This window comes from Phascolarctos cinereus, unplaced genomic scaffold, assembly GCF_003287225.1.
Source record: "Phascolarctos cinereus isolate Bilbo 61053 unplaced genomic scaffold, phaCin_HiC Scaffold_5;HRSCAF=322, whole genome shotgun sequence".
NCBI classification, from domain to species: Eukaryota; Metazoa; Chordata; class Mammalia; order Diprotodontia; family Phascolarctidae; genus Phascolarctos; species Phascolarctos cinereus.
Genome location: NW_027555958.1, coordinates 45,132,015 through 45,159,063, shown reverse-complemented (window position 1 = coordinate 45,159,063; position 27,049 = coordinate 45,132,015). Strand labels below are relative to the sequence as shown.

Genomic DNA, 27,049 nt, shown 5'->3' with positions numbered 1-27,049 from the left:
AACAGAAGAAAAAACTAGCAAATAGTATGCTTCCATCTGCATTCAAACTCCATGAGACAATTGGAGATGTCTTAGATCCTTGCACTGCTGAAAAGGTTTCAGATGTGGGTTTGTTGACAATGTTGTCCTCTTCAGAATTTCTGCCTTGATCTTCACTGTCCCCATAATGAGAATCTGTGGTATGTTTCTTTTTGCTCAATGTCTTTGCTTATTTCCTGGCCTTTAAAAAAAATTGAAAAAAAAATTGAGCTCTCCTGCTGGGAAGCAAGAGGCACTGACCCAAGCTTCTTGTGCTGGAAGCCTGGGGCCTGGTCCCTGGCTTTGTGTGTTGGGGCTTCAGATGCTGGCAGTTGGAGGCTGTAGGTTTCTGGCAGCTTACCTGGTGTTGGGTTGGAATCAGCAACCTTGGAGCTCTAGGGATAGTAGTCTGGCCCCTGGAGGCTGACTGCTCATCAGGGCCTTTCGCTCTTTGAAGATGGATATTTCGCTGCTGCAGGATGTCTCTCCGCCCTGCGCTTTCCCCCTTGGAGCTGCACTTCCCAGAGTTTTGTTGAGGTATGGGGATACTTGGCTGCCGGAGATCGCTGTGACACTTGGTCGTCTCCCCAGCCGATTTCCACTGGTTCAGCCGCCCATACTGAGGCACTGGGGAGCCTGGTGTTGGTACTTGCCTGCTCCACCACCTGGGGTTCAGGATCTCCCCCTGGTGTGCTGAGGTGGGGCTTTCCCCTAGCTTGCTGGGACATCTCCAGTTCTGTACTGCTCCCCCTCCCCCAAGGCAAGAAGGGCCTTTCCCGTTAATCCCTCAAGCTTCCTGGGCTATAGGACTGCTGCACCCCATCTTTCTGCTGGTTCAACTGTTCCAGAGTTTTTCCTGGGGCGATATTTTCTGGGCATTCAGAGGTTAATAAGGGGTGGTGAGAGCGACCTACTTCTTACTCCGTCATCTTGACTCCCTGGAAACCAAGGTCACACTCTCACCCGCGGCACTCTTCAGGTGGATAGCAAGCCCCTTCCTAGGCAATGAGGATACTTGTCCCCAGTGGGAGAGTAGAAACAAAAAGGGAACGCCTTTTGTCACCTGGGGAAGTAATGGGTCCCAGGATTCTGACTCTCTGCTGCCTCCTCTGGAAGTCACCTGTCCTGAAGGGGAGATCACCAAAGGACCTCCGATCTCAGGTCTGATCCAAGTGAAGCGAAAGACATAGCATTGTGTTGAAACTCAGAGAGCAGACTATTTTGATGTTTGCCTTTTGACAAACCTTCCCTGGGCAAGTAGAGTTATGGCATCTCCCAAGTGAAAGGATCGCGGGCCTTTTTGAGGAGGGGAAAAAGTGAAGCTTCTTACTGAATCAATGGAATCTCTGGGCTGTACGTAGTAAGGATAGAGAATGGCACTGGGGTAGCGGGATGGTGCTGAAGAGAACCCTCTTTGGAGTCCTTGTCAGTTGTTAGGATCCCTGAGTTTAGGCCACATCGGAGAGGTCTGGTCCTTTCACTTGTGGGTTCTACACAGTGCTTTTGCAATCCGATGCCGTCGGAGTCCCGACGTCTTCTCTGGAGCAGATGAACGCAACCGCGGACCGGAAGATCTAGGCATTTCTTCGTAATTTCCAGTATCAGATTCCTTAGGACACTCTTCCCTCTCTCCCTGGACTCGGTTCTCTTTAAAAACCCTCGCTTTTAAAAGCGCTCCCAAATCCAGGTCTGTTCCCCACTGCAGTGTGGAAATGGAGTTGAACAGAAATGGGAAATGTAAAGTGGCTTTTACAGAGGTACTCTGTGGACCAGAGAAGTGTGAGCCAGGTGTCATCTAGGAGGCGGTTGCTCCAGGAGGTGTAGGAGGAATGGCAAACTCTGAGGACGGTTGTCCAGCCAGCTCCGTCAAGAATGATAAATGACTATCCCAGGACATTTGAGTTTGCTAACAGTTTTTATAAAGGCCTTAGAAAACATCTGACGCGCAGGCCGGTTAGCTCAGTTGGTTAGAGCGTGGTGCTAACAACGCCAAGGTCGCGGGTTAGATCCCTATACGGGCCATTTATTTTTCTTCTGGAAGACATGACAGAAACTCTCTACTACACTCTTGAATCTAGGGTGTTTTGAATCTAGAATCGAATAATCAGTGATTGGAAGATTTCTATGGAAATCCAACAATCAGTCCCAAAGCAAGCGATCAAAGAATAAAGATGAAAAAAAGTATCTGTCCTCGAGCGTTTTACATACAAAATAGATACATGATGGGGCTTCTAGAGCTGACTCTGGAAAGAGCTGGAAATAGGCCAGGCCGTGATGAGGAGCTAGTGTATTCCTGGACAGAACCACAAGTCCCGAGGTAGAGGCCTCGGGAGGCAGACTTGTCATTCAGATTTTTTATTGCCTATGTATGAGTTCCTTGACCAACCAGATCATAGTAAACTCCTTGAAAGCAGGGGCCACACCCAGAATCAAAATCCTCTAGTTCTGTACCCAGCAGTACCTACTCACTAAATTGTTAATAAAGCGCCCCGGGCTCTCTCGCTTCTCAGTGAGTTCCGAGTTCCATCCAGGAAAGCTTTGAAGGGTTGGAACCGAAGCCCCTCTGGTCAGCAGCCATAATGCTTTCACCTCCAAGAAAGGACAGGTCAAGACAAGATGACAGAGGATGTTTCCCCTTCTCCACAACGGCTAGCAAGCCCACTCTACTTTCCAATGGTCCTCTGCTCCTTTTTGTCATTTTTTTTTTCTCGGTGGGAGATACAGAATTCCCCAGCTCATCTCCCCTTGACTCCTGACTCCGATGGCTCCCTCTCTACGCGAGTCTGGCTCTCTTCCCTCTCCACTCTGAGTCGCCAGGGGCTGCTGACCTTTGCTTTCGCTTCTTGCTCCAGGGGAAGGGTCCCCAGGAGAATCACATCTCGGGGCCCGTTAGTAGTTTAGGAAGGAGTTTCGTCACAAAGGCGGGGTCACAAAGATCCAAGTCTCTCAACTTCCCAGAAGCTTCCACCTCTACCCGGGAGCCCTTGGCTCCTTGAGCTCCACACACTTCGACCAGTTCCTGCCACGGGCTACGGTCCCAGTTCTCTCTTTGCCTGGGACAGCTGGGGTCCAGGAGGTTTGTGTCCCTAAAGAAACCAAATACGTGCCGTTTCTCTGGCAAGCAACGGCCAGGTCCACGTTTGGGTGGTCTCCACTTTTCAAGGATGCACGCTGTCTTGGTGAGTTTAGGCCTCATCACCCATCTCACCCGGACTAACGTAGCGGCCCGTTACCTGTTCTTCCTGCTTCGCTCTCGTTCCGCCCCCCACCCCGATCGGTCCTGCTGCCAAAAGAATCTTTCTAAAGCGGGGCGTCTGGCCTTGCTGTTTTGCCATTTGAGAATCTTCAGGCTCCCTATTACCTGTTAGTCTAGATACGAACTCCTCAGCTTGGCTTTTCTATCACTGCCTGCTCATTCTTCCCCCGAGCTCCCTTTCCAGACTAAGGTCAAATGACTCGTCTTCACACACTCTCTACCTTCCGGGTCAACTGGCCTGCTTGCCGGTCCCATCTGCTGCCTCCCTGCCTGGGAAGTTCCGGACCTCCTCGGACGAGCCTCTGGCAAGCCTTCGCTCCCTTCAAATCTCAGCTGAAACGTTGTATGGCTCGGAAAGATTTTTCTGCGATTCTGCCCGCACTCCTCTTCGCACCTGTCAGGAACCTCTCCCTAAATGATCTCGTTTTCACTTCTGGGTGTGTTTGTTCTAGTACGTAGGTTCCCGTAGGGTAGTTTGGTCTTGAATGTTAGCACAGCAGTCTGCGCAACCTCTCGGACCTAGGAGGCGCTTAATAAATGCCCGTCAAATCTTTGCTTTCCCCCGGAAAACGATGCAGTCCCCGCTCGCCTAGTAGCGCGGATCCCGGCTCCTGCCACTCCGCTGCAGTGCAAGGAAAAAACAAAAATTCCGAGGGAAAACAACAAAAAAAAAAGCACTGCTCCAGGTGAGGATCGAACTCACAACCTCGGCATCTCTCGCCCACTAGTACTGCCGTATAAGTACCGCGCGCTAACCGATTGCGCCACTGGAGCCACGCAAAACTGCTCTCTCGCCCCCCTCACCAGCCAGAAGCCGCACAAGGCGTTAGCTCTTCCAAACGGAATCGCGACTCCACACCCCACGGCTCCCGATCACTTAGCCACGACCAAACGATCTTGGACAGGATAGCACACATAGAATGTCTTGGACAAAAGGACAGCCAAGGGCAAAACGCCCGGTATCCCGGGCCCTTGCTACCACCAGCCCCTCTGCCGCCTACACGCGCACCGTTGCCACGCTTGGGCCACCAGAAGCCCACCAGGAACCACGAAGAGAACGACTTCTCTGTCACCAGGGGAAAAGTCTCACTTTCCAGGTGGCTTCCACATCCATTGCGTTTGCTTCCTCAGAGAGACCGACATTTCCCCGCCACGCATCAGACCAACGTGTGCACTGAGAGCACACGCACACGGTGTGCCAGGGGGAAAGGGTAATATAGGAAGGGCTTCGCCAACCCTTTGCTATTGAGAACGCGAACGGGCCCGGGGAGGGCGGGAGGATTTACTTGACCACCAATCTTTCCCTGTTTTTGCAGCTTTTATTTTTTCTTTCAGAAAACAGATAAGAGTTCAAGCAAAAAGGAGTGTGGGCCAAGTCTCCTGACACAATCATCACAATCGTCCTGCCTCTAGTGAGGTGGGGGGAACTCGAGGCAGTGTGAGGAGATCTCAATACGTATACCTATGGCTATACAGTGAACTGTAGCCCTGATCATGAGGGGTAACAGCAAACAATGAGACAAGCTTGGTTCATAGCAGGGCTTCATCACCGGAACATGGGTGCTTGTCCAGTGCTCAGAGAACATCTGATGCTGGCCAAAGCAATACAGTAATTACATGAAACAATGCTGAAATTTTGCTATGGCTGAGATCATCCAGAGGGTGAGCGCAAGGGATTGTTGCTATGCCAAGCACAGCTTGCTTGCTGGACCTTAGCTCTGGAAAACAGGGTGTCTCCCAATATTTTGACAGGTTCCATCTGAGCCTTTTCTTCCACTAACCACTAACTGCTGAGTCCCGGTCCCCGTTGTCCTTTACCCAGATAATAACTGAAAGAGCTTCTTACCTGGTCTCCCGGCTTGCATTACCCTCCTCCCATTCGCCCCGTCTCCTCCTCTCTCCATCTCTTATTCCCCAATCACGGAATTTTTAAGACGTGTGCGATGCCCAGCTGATGAATACAGCTGTACGTTGGCCCCCGGCAAAGTCCGATGTCTTCGACCTGACTACGACCATCCCCCACGATCCAGTCCTACTCCATCTCGCAAACATTCATTTCGATCTACTCGGCTACCCTGGTATCCTCGCTTCCCTACCCCACCCCAAGTTCCCAACAAACAATCAATGCCGGTCAGAACAGTGACATACGCCACCAACACCACGTTCCCTGCTTCCGCCTGGAAGGACGGTCAGAGATATTGTGGCTGGTTCGTTGTTGTCCTTCGTTCTGGAAGAGGTCAAAATAACATCACTATGTTGGAGTTAAGGCACCGTGTGTTCAACTGTGGCTGATCAGATCATACAAGCTGGGAAGGCGGTATCACAGGTCGAGAACAAAGAGTTCAAATGAACATCGCTAGGGGGCCTGAGTTCTCTGTAGGCTTGGCATTCGAACAACGTGGCCAGCCCATCGGAGTTACTCTCTCTGCAGGAGACTTTGAATACTTGGCATCCTAGCTCGAGATAAAGGACCACAGACTCTGGCAAACTTATCCTACCAGGTGATAGGAAGGACTTTTCCGGTAGGTAGTCGTGGCCGAGTGGTTAAGGCGATGGACTTGAAATCCATTGGGGTTTCCCCGCGCAGGTTCGAGTCCTGCCGACTACGATGTGTAATTTTAATAACGTCATCGACAAATTTGATATTGTGATGTTGCTTCCGCAGGCGCCAGCAAGCAAACCTAGGAACACTCCTGGTAGCATCCCCGAGGCTACGGTAGTGAGAACAGGACTTGGTTTTGTTTTTACATTATGTAAACCTTCAGTTGGAGACACTTAACATAAACCTAAATTGCCAGACAAGAGATCGAAAAACAGATACACGCACCCAACGTGGGGCTCGAACCCACGACCCTGAGATTAAGAGTCTCACGCTCTATCGCCTGAGCTAGCCGGGCGACCTCTCCTTATCTTCTCCCTACGTCATACTTGAGCTCAGCAAGTGAAATCAATCTACAGTGAAACTCGCGGAGTGGGAGGGGAAAATCAGTGGTCTCTTTCTCCCTTTGCTTTCTTCCTTTTCTGCAGTTCCTCCTTATTTCTCCCACTTTCCTTCTGGAAGAGTTTACAATTCAGCTATTATTACTGAGCATTAGAACTGAATTTGAGTTACGTACAATCACCTGCCACATCTGTTTTACATTTTAAAATATTTTGCTTCACAAGGGTCCTTGTGACTTTACAAAAATGTCTTGTTCTATCAGTTCTAATTATCAAGGATACTCGAAGAACTCAGTTTCTTCTTCCTTTTCACTTTCTTGATTTTTTGCAACTTTTCCATTCCCCTCCGCACTGCGAAACCTTCAAGAGTCAATTCAAAAACCAGCTCTCTTATTTCCGTCACCGATTTGGGAGGGAAGGGGACAAGGGGATCATCTGAGATAGAGACGGTAATTATTTAATAGATACCAAAGGATTTTGCCCATTTTTTTGCCTTTTTGTGGATCAAAATACTTTTTTTATTCATTTTTCCTTTTTTTTTCAATTACAAGTTCTTTCTCCCTCGTTCCTCTCCACCACCTACTGAATAGGTAACCCCTCACCCCAGAGACAGTGGGGTGGATGGATGTAGAGACAGCCTTAGAGGCTAGGCCCAGAGAGACCTTTGCTTTTTGTTTGCGGACATTTGTGGAATTCCCCCCCCTTGAGCCTTTCTTCCCGTGGGCCAGGCAGAAGGGCCGAGGAAATGCTACGACGATCTTGCCTGGTAGGGTTGGAGAGGCGAGAAGGCTAGCAGGTGCGGATTGGCTTGCTTAGTTTTACTTCACCCGTTAGGCATGAATGAATGATTGAACTCACTTGCTGAACTAGTCAGTGTTCCTCGTTCCCGTATCTTTTGGAAGTATAAAGTGGGAAAAAGTAACAACAGAAGCGCCCGGCTAGCTCAGTCGGTAGAGCATGAGACTCTTAATCTCAGGGTCGTGGGTTCGAGCCTCACGTTGGGCGCATTTTTCCTTTTCGAACTCTTTTCTGACGATCAATCCACTTAGGTTTATCTAGGTGTCTCTACTAAGTAAACTTAAGTTTATCTAAGTGTCCGTAATGACTCTATGAGGTTTTGGGCACTGATGGTGCGTACCGCAGACGAAAAAAAACACAAAGAAAAAAAGTTGCTTATTCTTATTTCCCTCTTCTGTTTGTCACTGCCCCCTTCCCCTCCACCTCCCCCTGGCCACTTGCTCTGGGAACATCACAACATCTGCTGTTCATGGCCATTATTAAAAGTATACACATCGTAGTCGGCAGGACTCGAACCTGCGCGGGGAAACCCCAATGGATTTCAAGTCCATCGCCTTAACCACTCGGCCACGACTACCTACCGGAAAAGTCCTTCCTATCACCTGGTAGGATAAGTTTGCCAGAGTCTGTGGTCCTTTATCTCGAGCTAGGATGCCAAGTATTCAAAGTCTCCTGCAGAGAGAGTAACTCCGATGGGCTGGCCACGTTGTTCGAATGCCAAGCCTACAGAGAACTCAGGCCCCCTAGCGATGTTCATTTGAACTCTTTGTTCTCGACCTGTGATACCGCCTTCCCAGCTTGTATGATCTGATCAGCCACAGTTGAACACACGGTGCCTTAACTCCAACATAGTGATGTTATTTTGACCTCTTCCAGAACGAAGGACAACAACGAACCAGCCACAATATCTCTGACCGTCCTTCCAGGCGGAAGCAGGGAACGTGGTGTTGGTGGCGTATGTCACTGTTCTGACCGGCATTGATTGTTTGTTGGGAACTTGGGTGGGGTAGGGAAGCGAGGATACCAGGGTAGCCGAGTAGATCGAAATGAATGTTTGCGAGATGGAGTAGGACTGGATCGTGGGGGATGGTCGTAGTCAGGTCGAAGACATCGGACTTTGCCGGGGGCCAACGTACAGCTGTATTCATCAGCTGGGCATCGCACACGTCTTAAAAATTCCGTGATTGGGGAATAAGAGATGGAGAGAGGAGGAGACGGGGCGAATGGGAGGAGGGTAATGCAAGCCGGGAGACCAGGTAAGAAGCTCTTTCAGTTATTATCTGGGTAAAGGACAACGGGGACCGGGACTCAGCAGTTAGTGGTTAGTGGAAGAAAAGGCTCAGATGGAACCTGTCAAAATATTGGGAGACACCCTGTTTTCCAGAGCTAAGGTCCAGCAAGCAAGCTGTGCTTGGCATAGCAACAATCCCTTGCGCTCACCCTCTGGATGATCTCAGCCATAGCAAAATTTCAGCATTGTTTCATGTAATTACTGTATTGCTTTGGCCAGCATCAGATGTTCTCTGAGCACTGGACAAGCACCCATGTTCCGGTGATGAAGCCCTGCTATGAACCAAGCTTGTCTCATTGTTTGCTGTTACCCCTCATGATCAGGGCTACAGTTCACTGTATAGCCATAGGTATACGTATTGAGATCTCCTCACACTGCCTCGAGTTCCCCCCACCTCACTAGAGGCAGGACGATTGTGATGATTGTGTCAGGAGACTTGGCCCACACTCCTTTTTGCTTGAACTCTTATCTGTTTTCTGAAAGAAAAAATAAAAGCTGCAAAAACAGGGAAAGATTGGTGGTCAAGTAAATCCTCCCGCCCTCCCCGGGCCCGTTCGCGTTCTCAATAGCAAAGGGTTGGCGAAGCCCTTCCTATATTACCCTTTCCCCCTGGCACACCGTGTGCGTGTGCTCTCAGTGCACACGTTGGTCTGATGCGTGGCGGGGAAATGTCGGTCTCTCTGAGGAAGCAAACGCAATGGATGTGGAAGCCACCTGGAAAGTGAGACTTTTCCCCTGGTGACAGAGAAGTCGTTCTCTTCGTGGTTCCTGGTGGGCTTCTGGTGGCCCAAGCGTGGCAACGGTGCGCGTGTAGGCGGCAGAGGGGCTGGTGGTAGCAAGGGCCCGGGATACCGGGCGTTTTGCCCTTGGCTGTCCTTTTGTCCAAGACATTCTATGTGTGCTATCCTGTCCAAGATCGTTTGGTCGTGGCTAAGTGATCGGGAGCCGTGGGGTGTGGAGTCGCGATTCCGTTTGGAAGAGCTAACGCCTTGTGCGGCTTCTGGCTGGTGAGGGGGGCGAGAGAGCAGTTTTGCGTGGCTCCAGTGGCGCAATCGGTTAGCGCGCGGTACTTATACGGCAGTACTAGTGGGCGAGAGATGCCGAGGTTGTGAGTTCGATCCTCACCTGGAGCAGTGCTTTTTTTTTTGTTGTTTTCCCTCGGAATTTTTGTTTTTTCCTTGCACTGCAGCGGAGTGGCAGGAGCCGGGATCCGCGCTACTAGGCGAGCGGGGACTGCATCGTTTTCCGGGGGAAAGCAAAGATTTGACGGGCATTTATTAAGCGCCTCCTAGGTCCGAGAGGTTGCGCAGACTGCTGTGCTAACATTCAAGACCAAACTACCCTACGGGAACCTACGTACTAGAACAAACACACCCAGAAGTGAAAACGAGATCATTTAGGGAGAGGTTCCTGACAGGTGCGAAGAGGAGTGCGGGCAGAATCGCAGAAAAATCTTTCCGAGCCATACAACGTTTCAGCTGAGATTTGAAGGGAGCGAAGGCTTGCCAGAGGCTCGTCCGAGGAGGTCCGGAACTTCCCAGGCAGGGAGGCAGCAGATGGGACCGGCAAGCAGGCCAGTTGACCCGGAAGGTAGAGAGTGTGTGAAGACGAGTCATTTGACCTTAGTCTGGAAAGGGAGCTCGGGGAAGAATGAGCAGGCAGTGATAGAAAAGCCAAGCTGAGGAGTTCGTATCTAGACTAACAGGTAATAGGGAGCCTGAAGATTCTCAAATGGCAAAACAGCAAGGCCAGACGCCCCGCTTTAGAAAGATTCTTTTGGCAGCAGGACCGATCGGGGTGGGGGGCGGAACGAGAGCGAAGCAGGAAGAACAGGTAACGGGCCGCTACGTTAGTCCGGGTGAGATGGGTGATGAGGCCTAAACTCACCAAGACAGCGTGCATCCTTGAAAAGTGGAGACCACCCAAACGTGGACCTGGCCGTTGCTTGCCAGAGAAACGGCACGTATTTGGTTTCTTTAGGGACACAAACCTCCTGGACCCCAGCTGTCCCAGGCAAAGAGAGAACTGGGACCGTAGCCCGTGGCAGGAACTGGTCGAAGTGTGTGGAGCTCAAGGAGCCAAGGGCTCCCGGGTAGAGGTGGAAGCTTCTGGGAAGTTGAGAGACTTGGATCTTTGTGACCCCGCCTTTGTGACGAAACTCCTTCCTAAACTACTAACGGGCCCCGAGATGTGATTCTCCTGGGGACCCTTCCCCTGGAGCAAGAAGCGAAAGCAAAGGTCAGCAGCCCCTGGCGACTCAGAGTGGAGAGGGAAGAGAGCCAGACTCGCGTAGAGAGGGAGCCATCGGAGTCAGGAGTCAAGGGGAGATGAGCTGGGGAATTCTGTATCTCCCACCGAGAAAAAAAAAATGACAAAAAGGAGCAGAGGACCATTGGAAAGTAGAGTGGGCTTGCTAGCCGTTGTGGAGAAGGGGAAACATCCTCTGTCATCTTGTCTTGACCTGCCCTTTCTTGGAGGTGAAAGCATTATGGCTGCTGACCAGAGGGGCTTCGGTTCCAACCCTTCAAAGCTTTCCTGGATGGAACTCGGAACTCACTGAGAAGCGAGAGAGCCCGGGGCGCTTTATTAACAATTTAGTGAGTAGGTACTGCTGGGTACAGAACTAGAGGATTTTGATTCTGGGTGTGGCCCCTGCTTTCAAGGAGTTTACTATGATCTGGTTGGTCAAGGAACTCATACATAGGCAATAAAAAATCTAAATGACAAGTCCGGTCCATTTCACTCAGTTGGCTGAATGCCAAAGCACCAGTGGGCACTGGAAATGGAGTTTGGGGAGTCATCTCTACAGAACTGTTAGTTAATCAATGAAGAGCCTGTGTGGGTTTTTTTATTTCAATTTTTGTTATTAAAATGAGAGAAAATATTAGAATTAGAAACGGTGGTGGGTTGCCAAAGCAGTCACACCATTTTAAACCCGTCGAGAAAAATAACTGCAATGCACCTACTCCAAATGTGAGATCTCTATCTGACAAGTAACAAACTGTCACAGCACTGGAGGACGCGAAGCAGGCAACGTCAATTGATTTTGTTGTAGTAAATGAAACCAGAAGGTCAAAGGAAGTTGAAGGTAAATGAAGGGACGGGGGTGGGGGGGAGGCGGTCCAAAGGTTCTCTTTGCAGTGCCACAGAAAGGACCGGGTTGAATTGGCTCCATCGGATGTCTTAGATGATGAGAAGAAACATAATTTCTTTGGACGTTGATGTGGAAGGAAACACTTTGAGCTCATATTCTGCCTTTTGGTAACAAGCCTGACACCAGTCAAATTATTTCCTCAGCTTGAGGAAGTCCAAAGAGACAGATGATCCATCCTGGCTTTGAAAATCTCTCCGACACCAACCATTTCTTCACACACAGTTTGTGGCATTCCCAAAGACAAATTTCCTCAGAAAGATAAAACCTAGTAACCTAGGTTACTCGGTAACCTAGTTACTGAGTTCAGGTGAAAGTAGACATATCAATCCGTAGATTCATCAAACAGCACAATCCAAAGTCCTATGGCTTTCTGCCCAGGTGAGTAATGGCCAATGAGTCAAATGGGGCCTGGTTCCTCCTCTTCCTCTCGAGGCCTCTTGTCTTGGGACTAGCACTAGTCCAGAATGTACTAGCTCTTCACTTTGGCCCGGTCGAATTCCAACTTCTTCCAGATTTATTCCAGATTCCAGATACATCCCTTTCTACAGATGTTTTCTCAATTTCACTTTGCATCTATTTTGTATCTACAACGTTTATTTCTCATAGAGAGGATCCAATCTCGGATTAGTTAGTGCTAGACTCAAGATGCCACACGTGAATTTCTGTGATTCCTTCCAAAATGATAACACATGGCCCGTACGGGGATCGAACCCGCGACCTTGGCGTTATTAGCACCACGCTCTAACCAACTGAGCTAACCGGCCGCACGCGAAGAATTTTATGTAAGGTTTTCATAAATGTTGACATTAAACTCAGGGTACCCTGGGACAGTATTTCTTAGACGTTCCTGGTAATCAGCCGGACATCTGGACTCATGGTTTGCCATTTCACCTGTGCCTCCTGTAGTGATGGCCTCCTGGACCACACTTGGCTCCCACTTCCCTGGCCCACAGGGCACCTTTGGAAAAGAAATTTAGCATTTCGCTTTTCTCATTTCAGTTCAATTCCATTTCTAGGCTCACTACCTGCCGGAGATGAACAATTTATGCTAACTCTGGAGACCCTTTCTAAGACAAAGCAGCTGGTACTCTCTAAACTCACCCTAAAAAGAAAACCACAGCCTGGTTTCGTGCTAAAGTGGCCAAAGTCGCAAGTTTCCAAATTGGAGTGGGGGTGGAGCGCAGCTGCAAGGAAGCGGGGCCCTCCCTCGGAGGATCTCAGGCTCAGCAATGCAGTAGAGCCTGAGTCCTTGTACATAGCCCAGATGAGATGAGGTCACCTCTGCTTTCAACTCTTCGAGCTCGACTTGGGATCCTGGAGGTGCAGAATGGCTGCACAGCGTGGGCTTGGCCTTGCGTAAGGGCGGGCTGATAGGAGCCAGAGATGATGGAAATGGAGATAGATTTCAGGGCCCCTGCAGGCGAAGATATTCTTTTTGCTTTTAGGCAAAATCCTCACTTCTCTTCATTGAAATGGGCTTTGGCTGTTGACCATTAGGAGAAGTTCTCTCTTATTGTCTCACTTCTCTTAGGTTTCAATTCCCTGCTAACCATTTTTTCTTTCTTTTCTCCAATTCAAAGATCATTCCCCTCAGTTAGGAAAAACAGAAGAACTCTCTCCTGTCTTCTGTTATTATGTTCACATCTGTGTGAGCAGCCACGTTTTCTACTCGTTGATAGCTACAGATTAACGAAAGGATAGTTTGGAGAGCCAAACAGAAGCTGGGGAAGCTGCTTTTATTTTGTGTTCAAAGACATCAAGAAACATAATTTCATGAAGAGTTGGTCCACCCATTGTCTCAAAACTTCCGTAGTGCCTGAAACATCTTCCCTCTTGGTTTGCCTCTTTCACCCTAAGTGAAGCCTTCTTGACAAACCACATCACCCCCCCCCTCCAGCCCTCTCCCCCACACCTTACTCCTCCCTCCATCAACCGGCCTCTTTTGCATTTCCTGACTTGTATTTAGGTTGAATCCCTTGTTGCCCTGTCTTACTGATAATCGCATTTTGCCAAAGCCAATCAATTGACTGAAGGTATTATACTACAAATTTATTACACATTAATACTGTCTAATCTAAATCATGTGCCTCTTGCTAGCAACTCTACATAAGTTTAGCAAGCTGGAATTCATTAGAGTTAAAATGACAAACCAAAACGGATGCTGTTTTTCCAGAATAAAAGACAGTGTCTAAGATGGACTGGGAAAGGTTAAGGGGGAAGAGACACTGAATATATTAAGGGATGGAGAGGCCAGGAAAAGAAAGGTCTCTACCTCTCAGTCCATCTTGTTGTTGTTTGCTCAGTCTTTTCAGAAAATCCTAATTTCGGTTCTTAGCAAAGATACTGGAGTGGTTTGCCATTTGCTTCTCAGGCTCATTTTACAGATGAGGAAACTGAGGCAAACAGGGCAGAGTGACTTGCCCAGGGTCACACAGCTAGTAAGGACAGATTTGAACTCAGATATTTCTGACTTCTGGCCTAGTGTTCTACCTGTTTTGGACTATTAAAAAATTACAGCGGGAATTTCCAGTCCAAAATAGATAAATTGCCCTAAGTTATGAGAACATAATTTCAAAGAAGGAAACATAAATTGTTCACAATAAATGAGGGGGAGGGGAGCTTAGATCCACTTCATAATCAAATAAATGAAAATGAAAACTACTTTGAAGTATAGACTCCCCAATCATTAATTTAGCTAATGATAATAATGATAACAACAACAAAAACTAAAAACAATGAAATCCCATACTGCTGGGATAGCAGAAACACAGGTATATCTATCAATTTCTGGTATAATTGCAAACTTGTAATCCTTTTGGAGAGCAATCTGTCAGTATTCAGTAAAAGTACTAAAACTAGGTTATCTTTTTACCCAATATTTCCATTGCTGTGTGTTTACTCTGATAGAGTTATCCAAAAAGCCAACCAAAAGGAGAGATCTTTCGGAAGATTTTCATGGCCATATTGTATGTAATGAGGGTATGAATACTTCAGTAACTTTTGATGCATGATTTCTAATTATTTTCCAGAATGATTGAACCAGTTTCCATTTCCACCACCAGTGAATTATTGTTCCTGTCTTCCCAATACTGACTATTCCCATCTTTAGCCATCTTTGACAATTTGTTGGTTTTAAGGAGAATCCTCAGAGCTATTTTGATTTGCATTTCTCTTATTATTTATGATTTGTAGCAATATTTCATTAGGTGGGTGATCATTTGAAATTCTTTTGAAATCACTTCACACCCACTGATATAATGACATATTTTGTCAACCAATGAATTGGCTCTTGCTCTTATATAGATGAATAAATTCTCATCTTTCCTTTATACCAATTTTCAGAAGTAATAAACATATTTTTCCTATCCTTGACAGTCTCCCTTCATAAGCTGTTTGCACTGATCTTGTTCCTGCAGAAGTATTTAAATATTGCGTAGTAAAAAGTATCCATTTCCTCTTTTAATATCTCTATCTCTTGTTTTGTTAAGTATTGTCCCATACAGCTGTAGTTATGAAAGGTAACTCCTTCTAATCTCCTCTAAATGATAATGATATGACTGGATGTGTTTGGGTCCAGCCTTCATTTGGAACTTGTAGTGTATATTGGAAGAAATATGAATCTATTTTCTGCCTAAGTAAGTTCCCATGGTTTCCATTTTTTTATTAAATAAATTCCTCTTTATATATATATATATATATATATACATATATATGTATATATATGTATATATATATACATATATATGTATATATATATATATATATGTGTATATATATATATATATATATGTATGTATTGTTTTAACATCACCTATATTTGGCAATATATCCCTGCCTTTCTCATAGAGCCCTATAATAAGAAATCAGAAAGATGTGGGGAAATAGGTCAGCAAAACCAAGCAACACATAGAAATAGTATGACATTTTATACACTGCTCTACAGCCATGGTCACCCACTTCTTCAAATGCCTCTTCTTTGTGATCACTCTTGGACCTCATGATTTCACCACATTCAATGTTGATTCTTTTGTTGTTATTTTTCTTTCTACTTATATTGTTGTAGACATCATGTGTGTGGACTTCCTGATTCTGCTGCTTCACTTTGCAGCAGTTTATATATGTCTTCCCATCCTTTTCTATGGTCATTGTAATCATCATTTCTTACAGCCCAGATATAATCCCTTATATTGATAAAGCATACCTTGATTAGCCGTTACTGAAGAGAAGGGCTTCCACTTTGATTTGGATTGCTTGTTACTACAAAAAGGGCTACTATGAATGTTTTGAAGCAAATGGAATCTTTCTTTAAAAAAAAACCATTGGTCTCCTTGTGTTATATGCCTAATAATATTCCAATTAGATTGTTTTAAAAAGATGAGACTGTCCAAATCAGTTTTCAGATTTGGTGCTATACCAATCAAAGTAGTAATGAAGCATTGTAGCAATCAAGATAAGAAGCAAAATAGCCAATGGGGGAGGAGGGAGAAGGATACTTTTGAGTCACATATCTCTGAAAACATCTGGTATCCAAGATATAAAGGCACCTAACAAATATACAGAAGACCAAAAGCCATTCTCCACCTGGATTGTTTGTCAAAGGGGATAAACACAGTATCCTAAAAAAGAGGAGGGGGATTAAAAAATATTAACAACCATGTGAAACATTGCCTGAAATCACTAATAATAAGAGAAATGCACATCAAAATAATATTGAGGTTTCATCTCACACTCAGAAAGTTGACAAAGATGGCAGAATTTAGGAATAGGCAATGACAAAGGGGTTGTGGAAAAACAGGCACTGAAACACTCTTACGGAAGATGTCATTGTCCAAATAGTCTAGAAAGCAATTTAGAATTAAGTTAAGAAAGTGATTAAAATATCTCTCTGATTCAAAATTCTGAGAAAATTTTGACACATACTCAGTGAAAAGTAAATTTTGCATTTATTTGCAAAATGAGGCACATTGGTAGGAAGACAATAGGTCCAACATTCTGAACTCTGTGTGTGGTGCACATGAGCAATCAGGCCTAGAATTAAAGATGAAACCTCCTAGGAAGTTAACAGGCTTGGATTTTTCTGAATTTCTGTAGTTCTGCTATCCTGAAATCTCCTTTTCAAGCTAAACCTCCCAAGACAATATCTACAATAATATTCTTTGGGAATCCCTTGGGGAGCTCTCCTGGGAGCAAAGGAAAGGGCTTCATTTTCAAGAGCACTTGATATCATCATCATTCTCCATGTCCCCCACTTTAGCACCTCCTCATCAGTGCCCCTCCACTTCCACTGTGAAACAATTGTCCCATCTCCCAACCACTCAGCTTAGATGACCTACCTCCACCCTTTTTCTATGACCACTCCTCCCACAATCATACATGCCTATGTAGTTCTAGCTTCTAGCAGCTGCCTGGCTAAACACCTTCATGTATAGATCAGATTCCAGTAACATCCAAAATGACTCAATTACTAGGTCAATGCCACACCTTCATGGCTGTAGACTCTGGATGCCAGCAGGCTGACCAATCATGTCCACAGCTTTGGCTGCAAACATGTGTCAGATAGCTAGGACACAAGTTGTCATATATAGCTTCTAGTCTTAAGGCTGGAACTCTTTCAAGTCTCAAGGTCTTCTGCTTTCTTCTTCCCATGAAATCTCTGAATCCTGTTATCTATGTTGGAGGGAAGGAAGGGAGGTTTAAATGGGATGCACAGTTGAAAAACTATCCAGTCTGTCAAGGCCTTTGCCAGAATATAACTGTGAAGTAAAAATGAAAAGAATTAATAAAACTTTAAAAACAATGAAACAAACAAAAACATCACAGTTCATGAGCCCCCATTGATGTCTTTACTTTTACCGCTTACCTAAAATACATTTGACTTCAAATCAAGAGATATTTAATCAGAAAATATAGTGCCTACATTCCCTCCTCCAAAACAAAACCCCCAACCAGAACAACACATCCCTGCACTGCCATGAATACATGATGCCTACTTTCCCACAGATTAAGACCGTGGATAGGGCATGCACAGAGAGATCACATATGATCAAACAACAGGCATGGAGGGCACACATGTGATTAAGGAGTATTGGTGAAGATGTACATGCTAGAAATCCCTGTGTCCGGGGGATAAGTGTTTTTGTTTTTTGTACATATCCTCAGGTCAATTCACACCTCCAAAGCTTTAAGGCTGCTGATGTCCTCTGGTAATATCAGTTTTATGCTCTCCATTGCTCTTCTGATAAATGTTTCTTATCTTTTCATATGCCATCATATCGTTTCTCCTCAGCATCTTCTCTCATCTTGTGGCTTCTCTCTGAAACCGGTTTTTGTTTTTTATCTCTTCAGAACCACCCGCAGCACATCTCAGTTTCCATTTGCTAAAGCACAGTGACTAAGAAGCCTTCCCCTGATAAGCACAGGCTGACTGCTCTTTTAGTCCATAGCTGTGAGTCACTCTACCCATTTAAGGGAAACTGTACCCAAGCTAGACAGAGTGACCCTAGGTTTGGAGTGCCCTGTAACTTGAGTTTCACTTCATCTCTTGTAGAGGGCTGATCTTAAGAGTCTGATATGAGTTTAAGATCCAGGACAATCTCTCCCTGTTAGGAGGTTCCTGAGACATTCCTTCTCAGTCTTTGAACCTTAGATTTACATATTCACTCCTCTATACAGGCGCCAGGAAAAAGCTTTGGAATTTACAACTTTATCTAGGAACTCTGATAAGGAGGAAATGTATGTTATCACATCCTTAGCAGATGTTTCTGCAGTGTCTCACGGGGAGGACTCTTTGAAGTTAGGATGGATTTTCTCTATATATCCTGTACCCTCAGAAAAATAAACTGAGTCAGTTTTTCTGCTCCACCTGGTCCCACTTCATGTCTTATTTCACGCCTTTCCATTTGGTGTAATATCTGGTTGCGGGCAACAATCTCTTAGGTGCACCCTTTGCCCACAAAATTTGTTTAGGAGCCTCTTCTGAGGTAACTCCTGAGTAAATGTATGGAAGTTGGAGTTATAAAACTAATTTCACTCCAAGTACCTCTTCAGATTGGCATGAAAGGGAATCTAAATGAGACCAAAACTAAGGAAAGAAGGCATAGCCATTATCCTACATCCTGCTGACACACATTTTTGTGGTCTAATTCTGTCAACAGCAAAAGACAAGCAACAATCCCAGTTTCACCCTCCCTCTATTCTAGGCTTTACCCAATACTCCTTCCTTTTTCATAATCTTCTGGCTGGCACATATTCTTATTGCTTCCCTACTTCCCTCCCTCGGACAGAATTTGCAGTTCTAGTCAATTGCATAGGGCACTCTTGAATCATCTATGAACATACAGCACAAGTGATTTAAATTGACCTGTCATGTAGACAGAAGTGATCATCCCAGTTACAGAATATGATATACAGGAGGAACCTAATAGCAGAATTCATATTATGATGAGATTTTAAATCCTTCACCTCTCTAGCTGAAGGTGTGTGGGGTGTTTTATCTTCAGTCCTCTGGACTACTGGTTTACCATTGCAGTGATCGGAGTTCTCAAGTCTTTCAAAGCTGTTTTTCTCTATAATGTTTCTGTCATTGTATACTTTGTTTTTCTAGTTTTGCTTATTTCAGTTAGCATCAATTCATAAAAATCTTCCCAACTTCCTCTGAAACTGCCCATTTGGTCTTTTCTTGTGGCACAGTAATATTCCATTACATTTATATATCATAATTTCTTTAGGCATTTCCCAATACGTGGGTCCATTCTTAGTTTCTAGTTCTTGGCCACTACAAAAAGAGCTACTAGAAATGTTTTTGTAAGTATAGGTCTTTTTCCATTTTCTTCAATCTCTTTCTTGTATAAACCTAGCAGTAATAGTAGTATAGCTAGGTCCATGGGTACAGTTTAACTTTGGGCACATAGTTCTAAATTCCTTTCAGAATGAATGGACCAATTCATATCCCCACCAACAGTGCACTACCTTGCCTGTTTCCCCACAGCTCTAATATTTGTCATTTTTGTCTCTTGTTATTTTTTCCTGTGTAAGAGGTGTGAGATGCAACCTCACAGTTGCTTGAAAGTGAATTTCTCTAATTCTTAGTAATTTGGAGCATTTTTCCCCATATGTTTATTGATAGCTTGGATTTCTTCTTTTGAGAACTGGCTGTTCTTATATTTTTATTTATAGGGAATGGCTCTTCATCTTATAAATTTGAACTTACCCCAAGGAAGTTATTGATAAGAAAAAGTCCACATGTACTCATACACACACACACACACACACACACACACACACACACATCAGCACTTTTTGTGATAGGTAAGAATTATAAATAAAGTAGATGTCCATTGAATGGAGAATGGCTAACCAAATTGTGGTACATGAATACTAGTGGAATATTACTGTACTGCAAGAAAGAATGTGTGTGATAAATGTAGAGAAGCATGGAAAGACCTATATGAACTAATGCAAAGTGAAGTAAGCATAGCCAAGAAAATAATATACACAGTAACTATAACAATGTAAATTAAAATAATGATCTACTAAAAAAAAATCAAAAGTAAATAAAGAGAATATCAGTATAAACTTATAAAAAAATTTGAATCAGCTCCTTATCTATTCTAAAATGTAGATCTTTGTCCTAGAAGTTTCCTGCAAAATTCTTTCTGATACCTATTTCCCTTCTAATTTAGACAGCATTAGATTTATTTGTGCAAAAACTCTTAAATTTTACATAACCAAAATTGTCCTTTTAACTTTCTGTCACCATTACCATTGCTTGTGTAGTCAGAGATTCTTCTATATCCACATGTTGAGGTTTAGGGGTGCTGGGACCCCAAAGAGCAATCCAAGGGTCCTGTCCAAATGAATTCAAACCAAGCCTTCTTTCAGCCAAAGACAAGGTTTATTAGAACACTGATTGGGGTGAGCAAGATTCCTAGTGAGTCTGTACTATTGGCTAGATTTTAAGAATCTGAACCTTAACTAGATTTAAAAAATCTGAGCCCCTTAATGGAGACAAGATGGATCTTATATACAGAAAGACTGTGGGAGGGATCTAGGAGTAGCCAAGTAGTTTGGGGTGACTGGAGGAGGGATCTGGGAGAAGAGGTCTGGGGAGGATCTTGATGGTAGTGGCCAGTAGGCTGGGGTGACTGGGGGTTAAATGCCTGGACCAAAAGAATGGGTTCTAGATAGGATCAGGGGTGGGAAGTAGTGGGAGGTGATCCAGAGGTAATAGACAATAAAGAGCTGGGTTAAATTAAGGGTAACAGAGAAATGGGCATAGGCAAGGATGAAAGGCCAGTTAAAAGGATTATAGCCTCAGGCTAATGCTAGATTCTTACTAGATAAAGTAGGAAAATTCAAGGAGAGTTCAAGGATGGGGTTTCCAAAGCCTCTCCATCATTCCCTCCTTAAACAAACGGGACCCAAATTCTTTTGGGTAAGGGTCAAAGGTCTTGGCTTGGGCCCGTGTCCCATCATGTACATGTGAAAGGTGATTTCTTCCTTTCTCCTCTAATTTGCTTATGATGTCGCTATGTTTAAGTCACATATCCATTTTAGAGTTTATTTTGGTATATGGTATGAAGGTTGATTTATATCTGTTTTCTGCCAAATTGTTTTCCAGTTTTCCCCAGCTGGTTTTTTCAAATAGTGCATCCTGATCCTAGTAATTGAGGTCCTTGGATTTGTGGAACACTATGTTACCATCTTTGTTTGTCTCTGTATGTTTTATATCTAATTTTTTCCATTGTTTGACTTCATATTTTTTAATCTAGTTTTATCCAAATCATTTTTAATGATTACTTCTTTTTATTACAGTTTGAGATCTGGCACCCTCCTCATTCCCACTTTTTTCATTATTACACTTGAAATTCTTGACCTTTTGTTCTTTCATATGAAATTTGTTATTATTTTTAGCTCTATAAAATACACTTATGGGAATTTGATGGGTAGGACTGATGGAGCATTGGCCCTGGGAACCCCCCCCCCCAACTTTCCCACATTATCAAGTCTCTGGCATTCACCTGAGACATCCTCTCAACTGGCCTTTCATTGTGGCCTATGACCAAACCTCCAATTCTCTGGTACCTCTGTTACATGGCCTAGGTCCCTGGCATTCCCCTAGGGCACTGGGCCCTTCCCAGTCCCTCACCCCAGTCACCCCAGCCTACTGTCCACTCCCATCAAGATCATCCCACAATGTTTTTCCTATAAAAAGAGTTAGCCTCATCTACCAAAGGGAAAATTCTATTCTGACAGGTGTTATAATAAATCTTGCCTTTGGCTGAAAGAAGGCTTGGGTCGGATTCATTCCAGGTAGGAACTGCATTGCTTGCCCTTGAATTTCTGGGCCCATGAACCGCTAGATCTCAACAGGACAATTATTAAGTAGATTAATTTAGGTATCACTGTCATTTTTATTATATTGGCTTTATCTACCTATTAACAAGTAATATTTTTCTAATGATTTAGGTCAGTCTCTATTTCTGCCAAGAGTAGGTTCAATATGGTTCAAATTAGAGTTTATAAAGGAATGTAACACTAACAGTTCACCTAACAGTTATCAAAAGAAGAGTTACTTAGTTATGACAGAAATACAGTGTTGATCCAAGTTGGCATAGTCTTATCTTTTACATTTCAAAATCATCAATTTAACAAACATGAACAAACATAAAAATTTCAATAGAAAGACATAAAAAGAGGGTAGTCTATGAAACTGAATTTGTATTATATCTAATATTTTAAAATATATATCAAATTCAACATGATGATAATGAAACTGCCCTGCTTGTCTGTGTTCCCTTCTGAATGTCCTTCTACTCTCTTCTGGAATTTAAAAAACTGTTTTCAATGTTGCTCTTTTCTTTTTCTTTTCTTTTTCAAAGTCATTACTCACCTCCAACCTTCCATAGCTCCTCCCTCCAGCAAAGAAAAGGAAATAAAGGCTCTCCCTTCTAACAACCAAATATAGTCAAGTCAAACAAGTGTTGGCCATTTCTGAAAATGTATGTCTCAGTCTGGCTCTAGTTCACTGCCTCTGTTCCAATATGTGGGAAGCAAAGTTCACTATCAGTCTCATGGGGTCATGATGGGGCATTGTCCTGGTCATCTAATGAAATCTTTGAAAGCTATTTTTCTTTCCATTATTGCAGTCATTGTGTGAATTGTTCTCCTAGTTCTGCTCCCTACCTCTGCCTCATTTCATCTCAGTCTTCCCAAATATTCTCTGAATCCATCCTCCTTTGCCATTTCTTTTTTTTATGATTCATTAATTTATTTATTTTTACTTTTAACATTCACTTCCGCAAGATTTTGAGTTCCAAATTTTCTCCCCATCTCGTTCCTCCCCCAACCCCAAGATGGCATGCATTCTGAATACCCCTTCCCCTAATCTGCCCCATCACTTCTATCTTCCCCCCCCTTTCTCTTATCCTCTTTCTCTTCTATTTTCTTGTAGGGCAAGATAGATTTCTATACCCCATTTCCTGTATTTCTTATTTCCCAGTTGCATGTGAAAACAATTTTTTTTAACTTCTGTTTTTAAATCTTTGGGTTCCAAATTTTCTCCCTTCCTCCCTCCCCACCCACCCTCACTGAGAAGGCAAGCAACTTGATACAGGCTATACTTGTGTAGTCCTGCAAAACACTTCCATGGTAATCATGCTGTGGAAAACTAACTATATTTCCCTTCAACATATCCCCCCCCATTTATTCTATTCTCTCTTTTGATCCTGTCCCTCTTCAGAATTGTTGCTTCTGATTACCCCCTCCCCCAATCTGCCCTCTCCTCTATCATCCTCCTCCACTCGTTTATCCCCTTCCCTCCTATTTTCCTGTAGGATAAGATAGCTTTCCATACCCAGTTGAGTGTGTATGTTATTCCCTCCTTAAGCCAAATCCTACGAGAATAAGATTCACTTATTCCCTCTCACCTTCCCCTCTCTCCCTTCCGCTGCAAAAGCCTTTTCTTCCCTGTTTTATGTGAGATAATTTACCACATTCTACCTTTCCCTTTCTCCTTCTCCCAGTATAATTCTCTCTCACCCCTTAATTTCATTCTCCAGATATCACCCATTCATATTCAACTCCTCCTGTGCCCTCTGTCTGTCAATCTATCTATACATATAATTTTTTTCCCCTCCAACTACCCTAATACTGACAAAGGTCTCATTAGTTACAAATATCAAATGTGGGAATGTAAACAGTTCAACCTTAATAAATCCCTTATGATTTCTCTTTCCTGTTTACCTCTTCATGCTTCTCTTGAGTCTTGTATTTGAAAGTCGAATTTTCTCTTCAGCTCTGGTCTTTTCATCAAGAATGCTTGAAAGTCTTCTATTTCACTCAACGTCCATTTTTTCCCCTGAGGGATTATACTCAGTTTTGCTGGGTTGCCATTTTTTACAGCAAAATGATATTCCCTTCTATTCATTCAGCATTTGTTCGACAATCAATATTTTGCAATCAATGGACAATTCTTCCCCTTTGTTTCCATTTCTTCATTACAACAAAAGGTGTTTCTATAAATATTTGCCTACATATGGGTGCTTTTCTCCCTCTGTCTTGGACCACTTTAAGGTATGTCATAGTGGTCAGTCACTTTATTGATTTTTGTTGCAAAGTTCCCAAATACTAATTCCTGGCACCACCCACAGTCAGCTCTGTCCTCCCACCTGCTGCATTTCAAAAGACAGTTCATTCTGGAAGAAAAACTGTTCATGAAAAATGGGTTCTGGTGTTGAAAGCAGGGCAAGAGAAGTCTTCAAATAGTCTGGTGGCTAAGTTGATTTATTGATCACAATCCTCTCCCACTTCTTCCATGTTCTAGCTGTTACTGAAACTGGATCCCCTCCCCTTTCAGTCAGTAGTAGCTACACCTTTACTCATTCCCCTTGACTCACTGGTTGAGATGGCAGAGTTTCCTTTTTCCTCTTTGCTACTTCTGCATTCTCCTCCAATCTCCATCACTCAGTAACATCTCCTTTTTTGAAGGTCACATTTTCACATCTACTACCTCATCAAAATAGTGGTAGCTGTTGTCTATAGGCAATTACTCTTCCTTCATCAATGAGTTTGGTATCTAGCTTGAATTTGTGAAAAATGGTTTCTCTTGGTAACTGTATCTTAGAGACTCAGAGCTCCACCCTGGCAGCCTTCTGCTTTGAAGTTCTTCAGAAGGACATGAGATTGCATTGAATCTTCTTATCTTGGTCAAACCCAACCCAAACTTGAATTGATTTTATTCTACTCAGGCTTGGGTGGAGACTGATACTACTGCCCAGATACAGGCTGAGAGTGGTCTGGAATGATGTCAGGTTGATTTGAGCCTCTGTTGAAAGGGTATATAATGCTGTACTCCCAAATCCCAAATTGAGCCAGTTCTGAACTGGCCCCCTTGGAGGGGGAGCCCAGTTTTGGACTGAACTCCCAAGCAATGATGTCAAGTCAGCTTGAGAGAAATTAAACCATGGACATGTGTACCCCAATTTCATTTGTCTCTTTCTTAGAGCAGACCTTGTTTCAAATTGGGGTTCATGGGTTTGGGGTTCACAAATTTTTCCTCTCCTCTTCCACTCCTGCATTCATACTTGGGGAGCACTTCAAAATACATATTATTTCTCTCAAATACTCTAACCACTCGATTCCTGAATCTACTTACTTCCCACGATTTACTCCTCCATCTTACCTTACCCATGCATAAAGATGATCATACCCTAGATCTTGCCACAAATGCACCACCTCTGTGTTTAAGAATTCTGAATTCCTTATCTAAACTCACTCACTTGGCTTTTCACTTCTTCCTTTTTTTTTTTTAACAACCCTGGTGTTTCTACACACCATGATCTTCAATCTTTCAGCCCCTCAGTTTTCTCCCAGGCCATCTTGCTGGCTCTCGTCGCCTTCTCATCTCTTAACCATCTTGTGCCTTGGTGAACCAATACAACTCTTCACTATCTTCTCTTAAATCCCTAGCCCAGGGATGAGGAACCTGTGACCTCAAGGCCACATATGACCTTCTTGGTCCTCAAGTTCGGCCCTTTGACTGAACTTGAAGTTTGGCCTCGAGGCCACCTCTGCCTAGCCTCTTATCATATCGCAGATTTCCCCCCTGCTAAGTCTCAGTACTGGCTTATTCTGGTCAAACTGCTCCCAAGCTTGGAACATTTTCCCTCCTCATGTCTGATTACTGGCTTCCCTGGTTTCTATTCCCAATGAAAATCGCATATTTTACAGGAAGCCTTTCCCAATTCCTCTTAATTTTAGTACTTTCTCTCTTTTAATTATTTACTGTTTATCCTATACAGGATAGCTTGTTGCAGATATGTGTTGGCTGGTTGTTTCCTCTTTTAGATTGTGAGTTCCTTTGTCTTTTGCCTTGTTTTGTATCCTAAACGCTTAGGAGAGGGATTGGCAGATAGTAACTTTAACAAATATTTAACCGGTAAACTTGTCAACTAATAATAAATAACAATCTTAGAACAGCAGGCCTTTTCCATAGTACTCGGGTGGTCTTGACTACAATACAGGTTACTGGAGGCCTGTTAGCTCAGTTGGTTAGAGCGTGGTGCTAATAACGCTAAGGTCGCGGGTTCGATCCCCGTATGGGCCAGATCCTTTTACAAGGGACGCTCTCAGAAATCCCACTCCCAACTGGAGTGAAGCACTAGGAACTCTGTAAACCCCTGCAGTCACAGCTCATAGGAGGAGAGGAAGCTAACGCAAAGAATGACAAATTTGAAGCGTTGGCTAGCTAACCACGAAGATGGAGAATGGCCAAATCTTCCTGAATCACCTGTGCAGCAGGTGGGGAGAGAGCGATGCGTGAATCCCCAGAGTGACCTTCTCTCCTACAATTGTTAAAATGCACTTTTTACTTTGCCATCATACAGTATTTCTTCCTTTCTTCCACCAGACCCTCCAGAAAACCAACCCATTAAACCAGCAATAGTCTCTACAGAAAGGAGAGGAAGAAGGGGAAACAGTAGCAAAATTGAACATAGATTGAAAAAGTCTGAAACTATATGGAATGTTCCACAGCTGTGGACCTCCGACACTTCTGCAAAAGAGTGCCTGTCGGGATGCCTTCTTAGATCTCTTCTTTGGGGCCATTTTCTTTCTAACTTTTGCAACATTGACTCATGAATATCTTGTGGTTGCTCTTTCCACTGACATTGAAGTAGTCCGTGTGAACACTGTTTTCTTGGTTCCACTTAATTCATTCTGCATCAGAGGGTGGAAATCATTCCATGCTTCTCTGTAGTCATTCATGGTTATGCGTGGTTTCTTACACCACCATCATAGTTCATGACATTTACATACCACAATTTGTTTAGTTATTCTTCCCAATCCACAGGCATCCATGTTTCGTTCACTGAAACACAGGAAGTCTCCTTACCTCGTGTAGCCCCTGACTCCCACATGCACTGAAGCACATTTGCTGTCCTCCTTCCACAAAGTGAAGGGAAGTAAACTGGCAGAGGCATTGCATGGCCAGCGAAAGAAATGGGGAGAAATCCTTGACAGTGGAAGTAGGAAATACACAGAAACTGAATTGTCTTAGTTGCTAAACAGTGAACACCATCCTCACAATAAATTG

General features: G+C 44.1%; 1 long non-coding RNA gene and 9 other non-coding genes across 10 annotated transcripts in view; 6 read left to right on the top strand and 4 right to left on the bottom strand.

Annotated features, from left to right (window-relative positions):
• LOC110220087 (uncharacterized) overlaps window positions 1-27,049 on the top strand; it is a 113,777-nt gene that overhangs the window by 44,554 nt on the left and 42,174 nt on the right. The gene's annotated exons all lie outside the window — the stretch shown is intronic.
• TRNAV-AAC (transfer RNA valine (anticodon AAC)) lies at window positions 1,967-2,040 on the top strand. The gene has a single exon. It is a non-coding gene; the product is annotated as a tRNA-Val (tRNA).
• Window positions 3,953-4,048, bottom strand: TRNAI-UAU (transfer RNA isoleucine (anticodon UAU)). The gene is made up of 2 exons: window positions 4,011-4,048; window positions 3,953-3,988 (listed from the first exon to the last, which is right to left on the bottom strand). It is a non-coding gene; the product is annotated as a tRNA-Ile (tRNA).
• On the top strand, window positions 5,801-5,882 carry TRNAS-UGA (transfer RNA serine (anticodon UGA)). Its single transcript has one exon. It is a non-coding gene; the product is annotated as a tRNA-Ser (tRNA).
• On the bottom strand, window positions 6,099-6,171 carry TRNAK-CUU (transfer RNA lysine (anticodon CUU)). The gene has a single exon. It is a non-coding gene; the product is annotated as a tRNA-Lys (tRNA).
• TRNAK-CUU (transfer RNA lysine (anticodon CUU)) lies at window positions 7,147-7,219 on the top strand. The gene has a single exon. It is a non-coding gene; the product is annotated as a tRNA-Lys (tRNA).
• On the bottom strand, window positions 7,508-7,589 carry TRNAS-UGA (transfer RNA serine (anticodon UGA)). The gene has a single exon. It is a non-coding gene; the product is annotated as a tRNA-Ser (tRNA).
• TRNAI-UAU (transfer RNA isoleucine (anticodon UAU)) lies at window positions 9,341-9,436 on the top strand. The gene is made up of 2 exons: window positions 9,341-9,378; window positions 9,401-9,436. It is a non-coding gene; the product is annotated as a tRNA-Ile (tRNA).
• On the bottom strand, window positions 12,148-12,221 carry TRNAI-AAU (transfer RNA isoleucine (anticodon AAU)). Its single transcript has one exon. It is a non-coding gene; the product is annotated as a tRNA-Ile (tRNA).
• TRNAI-AAU (transfer RNA isoleucine (anticodon AAU)) lies at window positions 25,989-26,062 on the top strand. The gene has a single exon. It is a non-coding gene; the product is annotated as a tRNA-Ile (tRNA).